Source organism: Cucumis melo, chromosome 6 (genome assembly GCF_025177605.1).
Source record: "Cucumis melo cultivar AY chromosome 6, USDA_Cmelo_AY_1.0, whole genome shotgun sequence".
Classification (NCBI taxonomy): domain Eukaryota; kingdom Viridiplantae; phylum Streptophyta; class Magnoliopsida; order Cucurbitales; family Cucurbitaceae; genus Cucumis; species Cucumis melo.
This window is the reverse complement of record NC_066862.1, coordinates 12,728,701-12,743,367: the sequence shown is the minus strand read 5'-3', so window position 1 is coordinate 12,743,367 and position 14,667 is coordinate 12,728,701.

Genomic DNA, 14,667 nt, shown 5'->3' with positions numbered 1-14,667 from the left:
GCAGAACATATATATTGGTTGTTTTTACCAAAGGGGCAATATTGTAAATTCACATACTTTTTTAGAATCCTTAATCGCATTCTTGGGTGTTATATATATATATAAATGATCGTGCAAAACGATCTTTTAAATATGTATATACGATCATGAAAGCAGCTATGTAGCACATAATCAAAAAATATATAAATTAAAGAATTACAAACTAAACGAACAGTCGCGTGAAATATAAAAACGATCATTTAATAAAATTAAACGATCGTTTTGTTATTTTAAACGATTATTTAGTTATTTTAAACGATCATTTAGTTACATTAAACGATCGTTTAGTTATTTTTAAACGATCATATAGTTGTTTTCAAAGGATCGTTTGGTTGTTTTCAAACGATCATTTGGTTGTTTTCAAACGATCATTTGGTTGTTTTTAAACGATCGTTTAGTTATTTTTAAATGATCGTTTAGTTATATTTAAACGATCGTGAAACCAATTTTTTGTGTTCCTAAATAAATAAGCCAATTGTTATTTTCGTCTTCTTCATCTATCTGGAAGCACATAAAGTAAGAATGTTCGGAGACATCATTAAGAAAACACATCATTAACAAACATTCATTAATTAGTGTAATAATTAGTACATTGGTAGAGAAATTTCTAATCTTGTATGCTCGACTTCTCGGTGTATGAAATTGGATTGGTACACGTTAATCTATTGTGACCTATTTGTTTACATCGACCACATTTATGCAATTTCGGAGCTTCACCAACACTTGGAATCCTCTTTTTCTTCGGTCGACCAACTCTTTTGACTACTTTCGGAGGTAAAACAATCATATGTACGTAGTCTTCGCTTGTCTTCCAATCTGACTGATTCCCAACTAGGTAGACGGCCTCCGCATATGCGGGCCAACAAACATTCATTAGTGTAATAAGTAGCACATAAACTATAAACATTTATATTGCAATCCCGTGCTGCAGCAATGGCATGTGAGGTAGTTGCTCAGCTTGAAACTCCTTGCAAGTGCACTCTTGAGTCTGAAGATTTACGACCTCCTCCTTATCTAAATCTTTAACATGAAATTGGTAACAGTCAATTGGGTTGACCTTCATTGTCAAAGCTCGTTCTTGTTTCTTTTGAATAACTAACTCTGCCCATTTAGTCAATGAAGACGTCACCTTAATGCCTTCTTCTCGACGCTCCCAAAACCAACGTTGTAGCAAAGCTCAAACATGTTCAAGGAATGAAGCAATAGGCAAATCTCTAGGTTCTTTCAGTATAGAATTCATGGACTCTGCTATATTTGTTGTCATCATGTTATATCGTCTTCCTGTGCAGTGAACACGAGACCACCATACAATTCCAACATCATTTAAATATTTTCTTGAATCATTAGGAAATGCAAGAAGATGTCTCCACGCTTCTAGAAACGTTGATTCACGATATGTTCTGATGCATTGTAAAACAAAGTAACAATCGTGTCATTCTTATATTTATCATGCAAATTTTGAGTCAAATGTTGGACACAAAGGTCGTGGAATGCAGAGGGGAAAACTGATGAAATACCCTTGGAGAAGTATATTTTTCGATCTGTCATGAAGCCTAGATTAGGCACCTCCCCTATTGCACCTTTCAATTTTTCTAAGAACCACTGTATTGAGTCATCTGTTTCTCTATCAACCATTGTATTGATTGTTACCATCTAAGCAAACGGCCACTATCAACTGATCCCGATATTTTTTCTCTTAAAATGATTATGATCGGTCTAATGGAATTTAAGAATCCTCTGACACATGGACCAACAGCCATAAAAAGATATTTAAAGAAATGATCATCTTCGAGTTCCATGTGAAATATTGTACCTAGATTTGTAAGTTTGAGTGCTTCACCATATCTACGCAAAAGATTATATGACTCTTCAGGAGACCCTCGCACTCGTTCATATGCATTTTCTCTGGCACGTCATGCTTTTTCATAACTCATATTTATGTCATAGTCTTGCCTCATGTCTTTTATGATATCACGTGGTTTGTATAGGCGATTGGCTCCCTTGAATTTGGACTTTATTAATTCTCCAACAACCCAAGATTTTGCTTGCCTATGATCACAATTCAAAAACTCAAGAGACACGAATGAATTTTGACAAACTTTTTAATCTTGAATATATTTGAATTCTTCAATCTCATCGCTCGCAATCTCCAACCACACTTGTTGTCGATGCATCTAACAAAAAGAACCTTTTTTGTAGACTTTTTTACTACAAACTGAAAAAAAATTTCATTGCCAACTCACTTAATCTCATTGACAAATCTCTCTTGCAAAAAAATATTTGTCCTACATCCAACTCCTCACTTGTAGAGCTTTCTTCGGACCAACCACTTCTTTTTATCTTCAACTTTCGACTAGAGGTCTTGTAGTCAACTTTACCTTTTCCTTTGCAATCTTTTGTAGGAGCATCTCTTTGTTGTGGGATGTCAAACAATTCATTGTTCATCTCAACTGACTCCCATGTAAAAGTATCATCTTTTGAATCATATAACTCATATGATTCCCATATAGCCAAATTGGTGCCTATCATGTTATCACATAAGCCAACCTGAACTTCACCATTGTCATGTAATGTATCCATTCCAATTAGAGGATGAGGGTTTAAATTTTGAACTTGGTTGCTCCCAGATACTAAATTGTAATCTTTGTTTAACACTTTCTTGCTTTGATTGTTTGTAGGCTCAAATGATAGGTATGAGGGGACCTCTAATGGATTTTCACTAAGAATATAAAACTTCAAATCACGGTCATTGCTTAACTCAAATGAAGGAGCTTCCTTTTTCCCTTTTATCTCATATATATATCTTATCTTTATGTCGAACTTTGTAGGGTCAACTTCTGCAAGGTCATATAATTCATCCTGTAAACCTTTGTGTGTTATTTCTTTACTGACAATAATGCCTTTTAACACTCCTCCTTCATATTTTCTTCGTCCCTCATCTCATGCACTACCGTAAAGCACTAAAATCCGAACATGTGACATCCTTAAACTACCTTAAGTTTTTTAGTTCCTGCAAAAATTGATTTGAACTTAAGAACCTACGACATGCGTGCGAGATGTTTGCAAGATGCAAAGAAATAACAAAAATAACTGCGAGATGTGTGCGAGATACGTGCGAGATAAAGCATGAGGGCCTAAGAGACTTACTAAACATGCAAAGAATAGCTCTAAATGGATTAGGAGGTGTACCAATTTGATTTTGAAATAAATAGTGAAAGTTTGGAACGTGCGAGATGCGCGCGAGATACGTGCGAGATAAAACATGAGGGCCTAAGAGACTTACTAAACATGCAAAGAATAGCTCTAAATGGATTATGAGGTGTACCAATTTGATTTTGAAATAAATAGTGAAAGTTTGGAATGTCGAGATGCATGAGAGATACATGAGAGATAAAGCATGAGGGCCTAAGAGACTTACTAAACATGCAAAGAATAGCTCTAAATGGATTAGGAGGTGTACCAAATTGAATTTGAAATAAATAGTTAAAGTTTGGAATGTGCGAGATACGTGCGAGATAAAGCATGAGAGCCTAAGAGACTTACTAAACATGCAAAGAATCGCTATAAATGGATTAGGAGGTGTACCAATTTGATTTTGAAATAAATAATGAAAGTTTGGAAGGTGCGAGATGGGTGCGAGATACATGCGAGATAAACCATGAGGGCCTAAGAGACTTACTAAAGATGCATAAAAACAATTCAAACTAATGCTCACAATATAAGATAATACATAATAGATAAAAACTAGAGTGGTTTGAGAAGCATCCATAGCAGCAGCATGAAAAATTGCTCACAATATAAGATAATACAGAATAGATAGAAAGCAAAGTAGATTAAAATAAAATAAAAAAACCTTTATTCCTTTTATTCCTAGTACTTACTCCTCCTCCATTTAACCCAACTAAATCCTCTAGTTCAATTCATTTTTCACTACCCATTGAACTTTCTAAGAACCTAAACCAAACTTTGACTAAACTAATTTACAGCAAATGAGTCCATTCCAAAATGAGTCCATTTACGGATGAAACTAGCAAAAAATACTCCAATCAAACATTTACTGAAAATAAATTGAAAATGGGTTAGAGATTAAACTCACCAAAATAAGAGAAAACACTCGAAGTTGATTGAATGGTTTGAAGAGGAGCGACAAAATGCACTGGACGATCGACGAACGGCAAGCGACGAACGACAAGAGACGACCAGCAAGCGACGAATGGTCAGAGTATCTTCTGTGTTTTACGCGAAAGAGAAGGAAAATCGATTGTGGAGAGAAGTGAAAGCGAGCATGGGAAGAGGGAAAGGAAAAGAGAAAGAGAAATTTAATGAAGGGCATTTTTGTCCATTCACACCTAAATTGTCCTAAAACTCTTCATTTTGAAAAGTTATCCCAAAAGCCATCTAACCCTCCTTTTTTAACCTATTTTTGGCAATTTCCCTTTTGCTTTTAACTCGCACGATATAAAAAGGTTGAAGAGTAAAATAGTATTTAAATACCCTTTTGATATTAGGTTTTTAGTTAATTTCTATGTTCGAAACATTTTTGTTACAGGCTGGTAGTGTTTTGTTAGATACTGTTAAGGCATTAAAGTGTCTAACGTATTAATGAACAATGATAGAGATGAGTCTGTTAACGAATTAATAGATATTGATAAATTTTTATTATTGATAAAATCTAAAATTTTAATATATTTGTAAATATTTTCAGTTTAATTGACACGTATATTTAGCTTAAAAAAACGATGGATATTTAACTGTAACGTCCCAAAATTTGAGGAATTTAAATTTTTATCTTAAGTGTAATTTTGAGATTTTGATTGTTAATTAAATGTTGAAGTATTTTACTTTATGGAGATTTGGTTCTATTGGATATTTGAAAATATCAAATTTTTGTTAAGTTGGAATTTAGATTTGTTTTGGTTATTTATAGTTGGGTATTATTTGGCTTAAGGAATTAATAATTGTATTATGAAATAATATAGTTATTATGAAAAGATAGTTTGATAAGATAAAGATGATTGGTTGGTTGAGGAGAGAGATTATGTGATTTATTTGGAAAAAGATAAAAAGAAGATAAAAATGGGGATTGGGTGGGATTTAAATGAGGAGAGAGAAAATTTGTTTGTTTATAAATAAAATAAGGAATAGGAAAAAGGAAAAATAATAATAGTTTTTTATTATTATTTATTAGGCCTTGGGAACTTCAACCATCATCCCTATTGGAAAAAAGAGAGAGAGAGAAAAAAAACCTAACCCTAATCTGCCGCCGACGTCGCTCCATCTCTGCTAACATCTCCGTCACTCGCTGCTGCCAACGACCGCTATGGTGTGAGCAGCCACCGAGTCGGTCCACGCGCCGTCCTCCGTTCGTAGCTCCGAGCAAAAGCGATGTCGTTCGAGTCGCTTACATCGTCGTCTGCGTTGTTCCGTCGCTCGCCATCACAAGGCAAGTTGGCAGCCATCGTCTTCAGCCGCACCGATTCGTCATCCACCGCCCTATTCCGTCGTCGATCGTCGGAGTTCGTCGCCTCCGAAACAGCGCCGCGTCGTCGAAAGATCGAGCGTCCAATCTCCGCGAGCCGACCTAACCCACACGCCCGCACCTGCACCAACCGTCCGCGTGAGCCGCGCACCTTAGCCAAGCCGCACGCCCGCGTGAGCCGCGTGCACCCCAGTCGAGCCATGCCTGCCTCCTGTCGCGAGTCGCGCCTGCCTCCCAGCCGACCCGCCAAGTTTTTTAGCCACCAGCCTGTTTTGGGTTCTTTTTCACCTGTTTTGGTAAGTTTTTATTGGGTTTTGGAATACCCAAGTAAAATTAAAATTTTTGGATCTTAAATAATTTAATTTTGAGTTACATTAACTTATTTCTCTTAAAGGACCATTTGGACCAACTGAAGTTTGAGTGTAGGATTTCTCCAGTTAAGGGCTAACTTGTTGCAACCTCGACCTCGGGTAAGTTATTTCGACTGAATTCTTGGGTCCTTGGGCGTTTGATGGTTAGGTTATTCAAATTTGGTGTTTTTTCTAATTATTAGGACTTTGTCGCTTGGAAAGCGTGACTTTTGCTGTAACTTTCGACTGAGCTAATCTCCAGGTAAGAGATTCTACTACTAGACCTACGAGTGATATTTAGAGATCGCATGTATTTATAGTTATGCTTGGATGGTAGCTAAATTGCATAACGCCATGATATTGATGATTGACCGATGTTGTGTTGATGACTGATGTTGAGAATTGATTGTTATGACTAGTAGTATGTTAAGGAGGACGACTGCGTTGTGTTCATGTTTACGGTACTGGTTAAGTGTGCTATGTTTGTAATGATACGCCATGTTTACGATGATGTTATGACATGTTACATGCTATGTATATGGTGTATGTTAGCTTTAGCTATTAGAGTCGTACACGCATGGGTGTCCCTTGGGATCATATTATATTATTATTATTATTATTATTATTATTATTATTATTATTATTATTATTATTATTTTATATATATCTATATATATATATTTTTTTTTAAAAAAAAAAAAAAACCCTAAGAAATACCTGCGCCCCCCTCCCGATTTCTTCTTCTAAAGTTCCTTCACCCGACGAGCAACGGCTGCCTCCCCACCTTCCTAAATCTTCTTCTTCTTTTTCATTCAACGCTGGCATGCAGCCGCCGCACGTTAAAGCCTCACATCGTCGTCGCCTCGTTCGTCCGCGGTAGTTGAAGCCCAGCCACCCGTCGCCGTCTCCAGCCCTTCTTTCTCCCTCTTCCAGCCCAGCCGTAGATTTGGAGTCGTTAGCGTCTCCGGCGTTGTTTCCATCGCAGTCGTGTACGACTGCGTGCAAGCCACCGCCTTCCATCGCATAGTACTGCCAAGCGACCGTCGACGAGCCCCCAAAAATTGTGGATCTCCGATGCAAGCACCCCGTAAAACCACACCGAGCCGCAAACCGAGCCGAGTCGAGCAGGGATCCGAACCAAGCAGAGTCGAGTCAAGTTGAGCCGAGCCGAATCGAGGCAAACAAAGCTGCAAGCCAAGCCGAACCAAGCCGCAAGCCGAGCCGAGGCGAGCTGTCTCCCAAGCCAAGCCGACTTTCCAAACAAATCTCCCTGTTCAACGAACCACTTAAGCTATTTCCTTCCCCACTGAGTCTCGGTGAGTTTTGGTAAGGACAACGTAAGGAATTCCTATCGTTTTCTACAGTCTATGCGGGTTTAAATATCGTATTACAATGTTGGACTTATTGGTTGGGTTAACTGTTGATCCCCTGAAGCTGTTAGAGAGGTAACGCTCGAGTTCTGGGGTTTTACACCAAGCGCATTGGGAGCCAACTCTCCTCTACTTGGGTAAGTCGGAAGATGTTGCTTTCGAACGTTTTGTAATGTGGATTTTGGTGATGTCATTGTTGAACCCTTATGTTTGTGTTTAGGTGGAATCGTTTGGACGTCGAATTCAACAAGGATTTTAGCTACAGTTCAGGTAAGGGATTTCTTACTACTGGACCTCGGACCGATACTGTAAACGTAGTAACCCACATGGGAGTTATACGATAGCAACTGTACTGAACTGATTGATGCATGTTTGCCTAGAAAATATCACTTATATGCACTCTTGATTGACTAAAGGTGATGTGGTCGTTAGTTGTAGCCTATGTACTTATGTCCGATAGTGATTTGTTATGTTGATGACACTGATGCCCTGATTTCAGTTATGTTGATGGGTTGTGCTGTTAACTAGAATAATAATGTCGATTGATTATGAAAATCTTAATGTTATGTAAAGTTGAAGTTTGTTGTTGGGATACCGGTTATGGAGTTATGTCGTGGAGGGACTAAGAGTTCAAAAACCTCTTGTGTAGATTGTGTATATGCTGTTGAACTGTGTTGTAGACTGAATATGGCTGTTATGCATAACATGGACGTTATGCATAACATAGATTACCTGTAGAGGTGCTAGGGTTTGAACTGAGACGAAGTTACCGTCCGGTGGATTTACAAAGCGATGATTTGGCTAGTTGACTGGATTTAAGAAATGTCACGATGATGTTTGAATTAGATATACATATAGCAACTGAGGAGACTATTGATTACACCTAAACTGTCTGACTGGCTAAGCTTATAACTGAATCGTTAACTTGAACGTTATTGTGATGTGACTGTTGTAGACGGTTTAGTATGGACTGTGGGGTAACGGTTAGCTTTATCTATAGGGTAGCGTACCTTACAAGCACGGTGTCCTTCGGGATTCCTCGATTGATATATGTATCATTCGGGATCACGAGACTAATATGTGCATCCTTTGGGATCACTAGACTGATATGTGTATCCTTCGGGATCACGAGACTGATATGTGAATCCTTCGGGATCACAAGACTGATATATGCATCCAACGGGATCACTTGACTGATTGATGTGGGCGTTCCATGGACCACTAGACTGTTTATGTAGGGTACCCTTAATAGGAAGCTAACTGGTATTACCCTAACGAGCCCAATAGTGGGTCCCTTACTGGGTATATTCTTATACTCACCATTTTGTCTTTAACTTTTCAGGTAAGGGTATGGCAAGGGGCAGACCGGCGAGGGGCAAGAAGGATGCGTGAAGGCCATATGGACGCGTCTAGTTTCTTTATGCTTCCATTGACGTATTTGTTAGTTTCTATTCCCTTTGAGAATTAAATGGAGTCTTGATTAGGACATTTGATTGGTGGTTTTGTTTTGATGGTTTTGTGAACTATATTTTGGAACTTTTGGGAATGTGATTTACAATATGGCCCAAAACTATTTTTTGTGATATTGTGAATGTTTTTAATGAATCGTAAACAAGTTTTTTTTATGGGTTTGTGGGTTTTACTATGTGAAGGGATGAAAACCCTTTACAGCGGAAAATTACAGAAACTCAATTTTAATTGGAACTTTAAAATTACCAATACATTGGCAAAAATTACAAAACTATTTTTATGGTTAAATATGCTTTGAAGAAAAATACAGAGAAGAAAACTTACGCTCGTTGACGACTCTCAATCTACCAATCACCAATCTGGGCACCACCACTTGGAAACCTTCCTATTCTCTAATTGAGATGGTTTGTGGGAACCAAAATTGGAAGAAGGGAATTTTTTTTTAGAGAGAAAATTTGTTCAGAGAGAAATGGGAGAGCAATTCAAACGTCGCAGAACTCATCCCTCTGATATTCATTACGCAAAACATTTCCTCTTCTTCCGACTGAAGAAGAGGGAAGTTAGAGAGAATAAATGGAAACGTAGAAAAACCACCCACGTTCCTTATTAATTTAATAAATAAATATTAAATTAATTAATTAATTAAATCATATTTAATATGATTTAAATGAATATTTCTCACCTAACTTATAGTTTTAATTTAATTAATTTAATTAAATCAAATTTAATTAAATGAAATTAAACTAAACTATTAATTAATTCTCCAATTAATTAATTTATAAATTAAATATTTTATATTTAATTTAATCCAAAATTTGAATCATATTCAAATATAAATTTCTCTCATAACCTATAGTTTTTATATGTATCACATACACATTAAAATTTAACCTATAAGTTTAATATGAATCTAATTTACATTACACTAATATTTGAACTCATTCAAATATTTTATTCTCTCGTAATTTAATTTTGAATCATATCCAAAATTAAATTTATATAATAAAGTCTAATTAAAATATAAACGTTATATTATAATGTATCGATATACACTATATTAATTCTCAAAGTAAATTTGAACATTTCAAATTAGAACCAATATAAATAAATCTCATTACTCTTTGTGAGCTAGGAAGGGGACCTAATGGACCTACAGACCAGAAGCTACAACAATATGGGATTAATTAGCTAAACTCATTAACCACATTAATCAATATTTGTTAACTATGTGTACACTCCACTAAACACTCACAGCTGAACTCTTCTCACTGTAGATATATTTCTGTGTTCACGGATATAGACCAACACCAGTAAGTTAGTCCTTCACAAGTGTTCGTAACACCAGCTGGGTCAAATTACCGTTTTACCCCTAAGTTACTTCTAGTCCTTAAATACCACTGCTCCTCTAATGAACAACATTTTTATGGTCCAACTACTAAACAGAAATCCCTCTCGTGCCATAGAGAGGGTAGGGCCCTTTGTTCAAGTCCCGGAAACATCATTTAAGGGGACACTTATCTACTTACCCTAAAGGTGGGAAGGAGTGAATTCCATCTTGTGTGATTATGTTTCCAGCTCCCCACTCAGTCTTGTCCCCAAAATGATAAGCATATTGAGTCGGCAATTTGGCCACTCTCACCCGTACAAATCAAAGGACACTCCCTCGCAAACAGGAGCTCATAATACACTCAGGATTAAGACTAAGTCACCTAGGTCATCCTAATGAAATAGAAATCCAACTAGATAATAGAGTTACATCTAGTGATTACTATTTTGTGGTCCAGTCTTATGCAAACTCATTGCATAGGATACCCTCACTCGCATGTCGCATACATGAACGCATTGGATCAATGTATTTGTATCAAATACAAAGTGAGTCGTATCCAAATTGTTAACAGGATAAGGTACCCAACCTTAACCCTATACTATAGACCTTTTAAGCTGATCTTGAACATTAATCCCTGTATGTCTCTACATACTGTTCAAGACTCATCAAACAGCTTAGGATGTTAGTTTATTGGATTTAGGTTATTAAGACAAAACTAATAATATAATCAATAACACTTATTGAAATTATAATAATAAAACACTTTATTAATGATTGTCAATTGATTATATTTACTATCTACGAGTTTTAAGACATAAAAGCCAACATTATGAGTTTAACAGTAAGTGATGATCTCCGCTTACTTCGGAAAGTTGGGTCGTTAAAGTTGGTATCAGAGCCTAAGTTTTAGGTTCTGTAGACTGACTTATGATGTGAGTCTGTGTTTTTGTGTCCCTATGGCTAAAACGATCCTTTGCCACTCGTCAGGTACGCTTTCATGAAATTATATGTATAACTCTATATGCATTACCATACCTAAGTTAAACTGTAAAGTTAATTATCGAATGAGACTAGAGGAATCATTGGTGGTTGTTAGGGAAATGCCGCCAAGAAGAGGTGCGCGTAGGGATGGCCGAGGAGGCCGAGGAAGGGGAGCAGGACGTGTCCAACCTGAAGTACAGCCTGTAGCTCAAGCTACCGACCCTGCTGCACCAGTTACTCATGCGGATCTCGCTGCTATGGAGTAGAGGTTCGAGGATTTGATTATGCAGATGCGGGAGCAGTAGCAGCCTACCCCGCCAGCTCCTACTCCGACCCCAGTTGTACCCTAGGGCGTGTCGGACCAGTTGTCGGCAGAGGCCAAGCACTTGAGGGATTTCAAAAAGTACAACCCCACGACATTTAATGGGTCTTTGGAGGACCCCACCAAGGCTCAGATGTGGTTATCTTCTTTGGAGACCATATTTCAATATATGAAGTGCCCTGAGGATCAAAAAGTTTAGTGCACCATTTTCATGTTGACAGACAGAGGCACTGCCTGGTGGGAGACGATAGAGAGGATGTTAGGGGGTGACGTGGGTCAGATCACTTTGGAACAGTTAAAGGAGAGTTCCTATACGAAATTCTTCTTTGCTAGTTTGCGAGATGCCAAGCGGCAAGAGTTCCTAAACTTGGAGCAAGACGATAGGACAGTGAAGCAGTATGATGCGAAGTTTGATATGTTGTCCCGCTTTCCTCCCGAGATGAAAGCGACCGAGGCGGTCAGAGCTGATAAGTTTGTTAGAGGTCTCAGGCTAGATATTCAGGGTTCGGTTCGAGCCTTTCAACCCGCCACCCATGTTGATGCACTGCGCTTGGCAGTAGATCTCAGTTTACAGGAGAGGGCTAACTCATCCAAGGTTGCAGGTAAAGGTTTGACTTCGGGACAGAAAAGGAAGGCTGAGCAGCAGCCTATTTCAGTACCACCGCGAAACCTCAGATCAGGTGGTGAGTTTTCCCGCTTCCAATAGAAACCTTTTGAGGCAGGGGAAGCTGCCAGAGGGAAACCTTTATGTACCACTTGTGGGAAGCATCATCTGGGTCGTTGTTTATTTGGGACCAGTTCTTACTTCAAGTGTAAGAAAGTGGGGTATACAGCTGACCGATGCCCGATGAGACTTACCGGGGGTGCACAGAATCAGGGAGTAGGTGCTCCACATAAGGGTAAAGTCTTTGCTACGAATAAGACTGAGTCTGTGAGAGCAGGCAATGTGGTGACAGCTACGCTTCTAGTGTTGGAGCATTATGCCTTAGTTTTACTTGATTTTGGTTCGTCACATTCCTTTATTTCTTCTGCACTTGTGTTGCATGCTCGCTTAGAGGTAGAGCCCCTATACCATGTTTTATCAGTATCTACTCCTTCTAGGGAGAGTATGTTGTCGAAAGAAAAGGTGAAAGCATGCCAGATTGAGATAGCAGGTCATGTGATTGAAGTACTTGATATGCACGACTTTGATGTGATTTTGGGATGGATCGATGCGCTTATATATTGACTACAAAGAGTTGAATAAGGTAACCTTTAAGAACAAATATCCCTTGCCCAGGATCGACAATCTGTTTGACCAGTTACAGGGAGCTACAGTGTTCTCTAAGATCGACCCTCGGTCAGAATATCATCAGTTGAGGATTAAGAACACCGATGTATCGAAGAAAGCCTTTCGTTCCAAATATGGGCACTATGAGTTTATTGTGATGTCCTTTGGGTTGACTAATGCTCTGGCAGTGTTCATGGATTTGATAAACAGAGTGTTTAGGGAGTTCCTAGACACTTTTGTGATCGTGTTCATTGATGATATTTTGATATATTCCAAGACAGAGGCCGAGCATGAGGAGCATTTACGTATGGTTCTAGAAACCCTTCGAGCTAATAAACTGTATGCAAAGTTCTCAAAATGTGAGTTTCGGTTGAAGCAGGTATCCTTTCTAGGCCATGTGGTTTCTAAAGCTGGTGTTTCTGTGGATCCAGCTAAGATAGAGGCAGTCACCAGTTGGCCTCAACCTTCCACAGTCAGTGAGGTTTGTAGCTTTCTGAGTTTAGCAGGTTATTACTGACGGTTTGTGGAGAACTTTTCCTCGTATAGCTACTCCTCTTACTCAGTTGACCAGGAAGGGAGCTCCTTTTGTTTGGAGCAAGGCCTGTGAGGACAGTTTCCAGAACCTTAAACAGAAGCTAGTTACTGCACCAGTTCTTACTGTACCTAATGGTTCAGGGAGTTTTGTGATTTATAGTGATGCTTCTAAGAAAGGTTTGGGTTGTGTTTTCATGCAGCAAGGTAAGGTAGTCGCTTATGCTTCTCGTCAGTTGAAGAGTCATGAGCAGAATTACCGTACCCACGATTTAGAGTTGGCAGCAGTAGTTTTTGTATTAAAGATATGGAGGCATTACTTATATGGTGAAAAGATACAGATCTTCACGGATCATAAAAGCTTGAAATACTTCTTCACTCAAAACGAATTGAATATGAGACAGCGAAGATGGCTTGAATTAGTGAAGGATTATGATTATAAGATATTGTATCATCCAGACAAGGCGAATGTGGTAGCTGATGCTCTTAGTAGAAAGGTATCACATTTAGCAACACTTATTACCCGACAGGCCCCGTTGCATCGAGATTTTGAGATGGCTGAGATTATAGTGTCAGTAAGGGCAGTCACTTTGCAATTAGCCCAGTTGACGGTGCAGCCGACTTTGAGGCAGAAGATCATTATTGCTCAGAGTAACGATCCTTACTTGGTTGAGAAGCGTTACCTAGTAGAAGCAGGGAAAGCTATTGAGTTCTCCATATCCTCTGATGGTGGGCCTTTGTTTGAGAGGTGCCTTTGTGTGCCAACAGACAGTGCGGTTAAAACAAAATTATTGACTGAGGCTCATAGTTCTTCATTTTCTATGCACCCAGGTAGTACAAATATGTATCAGGATCTGAAACAAGTTTACTGGTGGTGTAATACGAAGAGGGAGGTGGCAGAATTTGTCAGTAAATGCTTGGGTGTCAGCAGGTTAAAGCACCAAGGCAGAAACCAACAGGTTTATTACAACCCTTGAGCGTACCGGAATGGAAGTAGGAAAACGTGTCCATGGATTTCATTACAGGACTGCCTAGAACTCTGAGGGGTTTTACAGTGATATGGGTTGTTGTTGACAGGCTTACCAAATCAGCGCACTTCATTCCGGGGAAATCCACTTATACTACTAGTAAGTGGGCACAGTTGTACATGTCTGAGATAGTGAGACTACATGGAGTGCCAGTGTCGATTGTTTCTAATAGAGATGCTCGTTTCACTTCCTAGTTTTGGAAGGGTTTACAGGCTGCTATGGGCACGAGGTTAGACTTTAGTACAGCTTTCCACCCACAGACTGATGGTCAGACTGCGCGTCTGAACCAAGTTTAGAGGATATGTTGCGAGCTTGTGCATTAGAATTCCCAGGTAGTTGGGATTCTCACTTGCATTTGTCCGCAGCCGCCGCACGTTGAAGCCTCACATCGTCGTCGCCTCATTCGTCCGCAGTAGTTGAAGCCCAGCCACCCGCCGCCATCTTCAGCCCTTCTTTCTCCCTTTTCCAGCCGTATATTCGGAGCCATTAGTGTCTCCGAC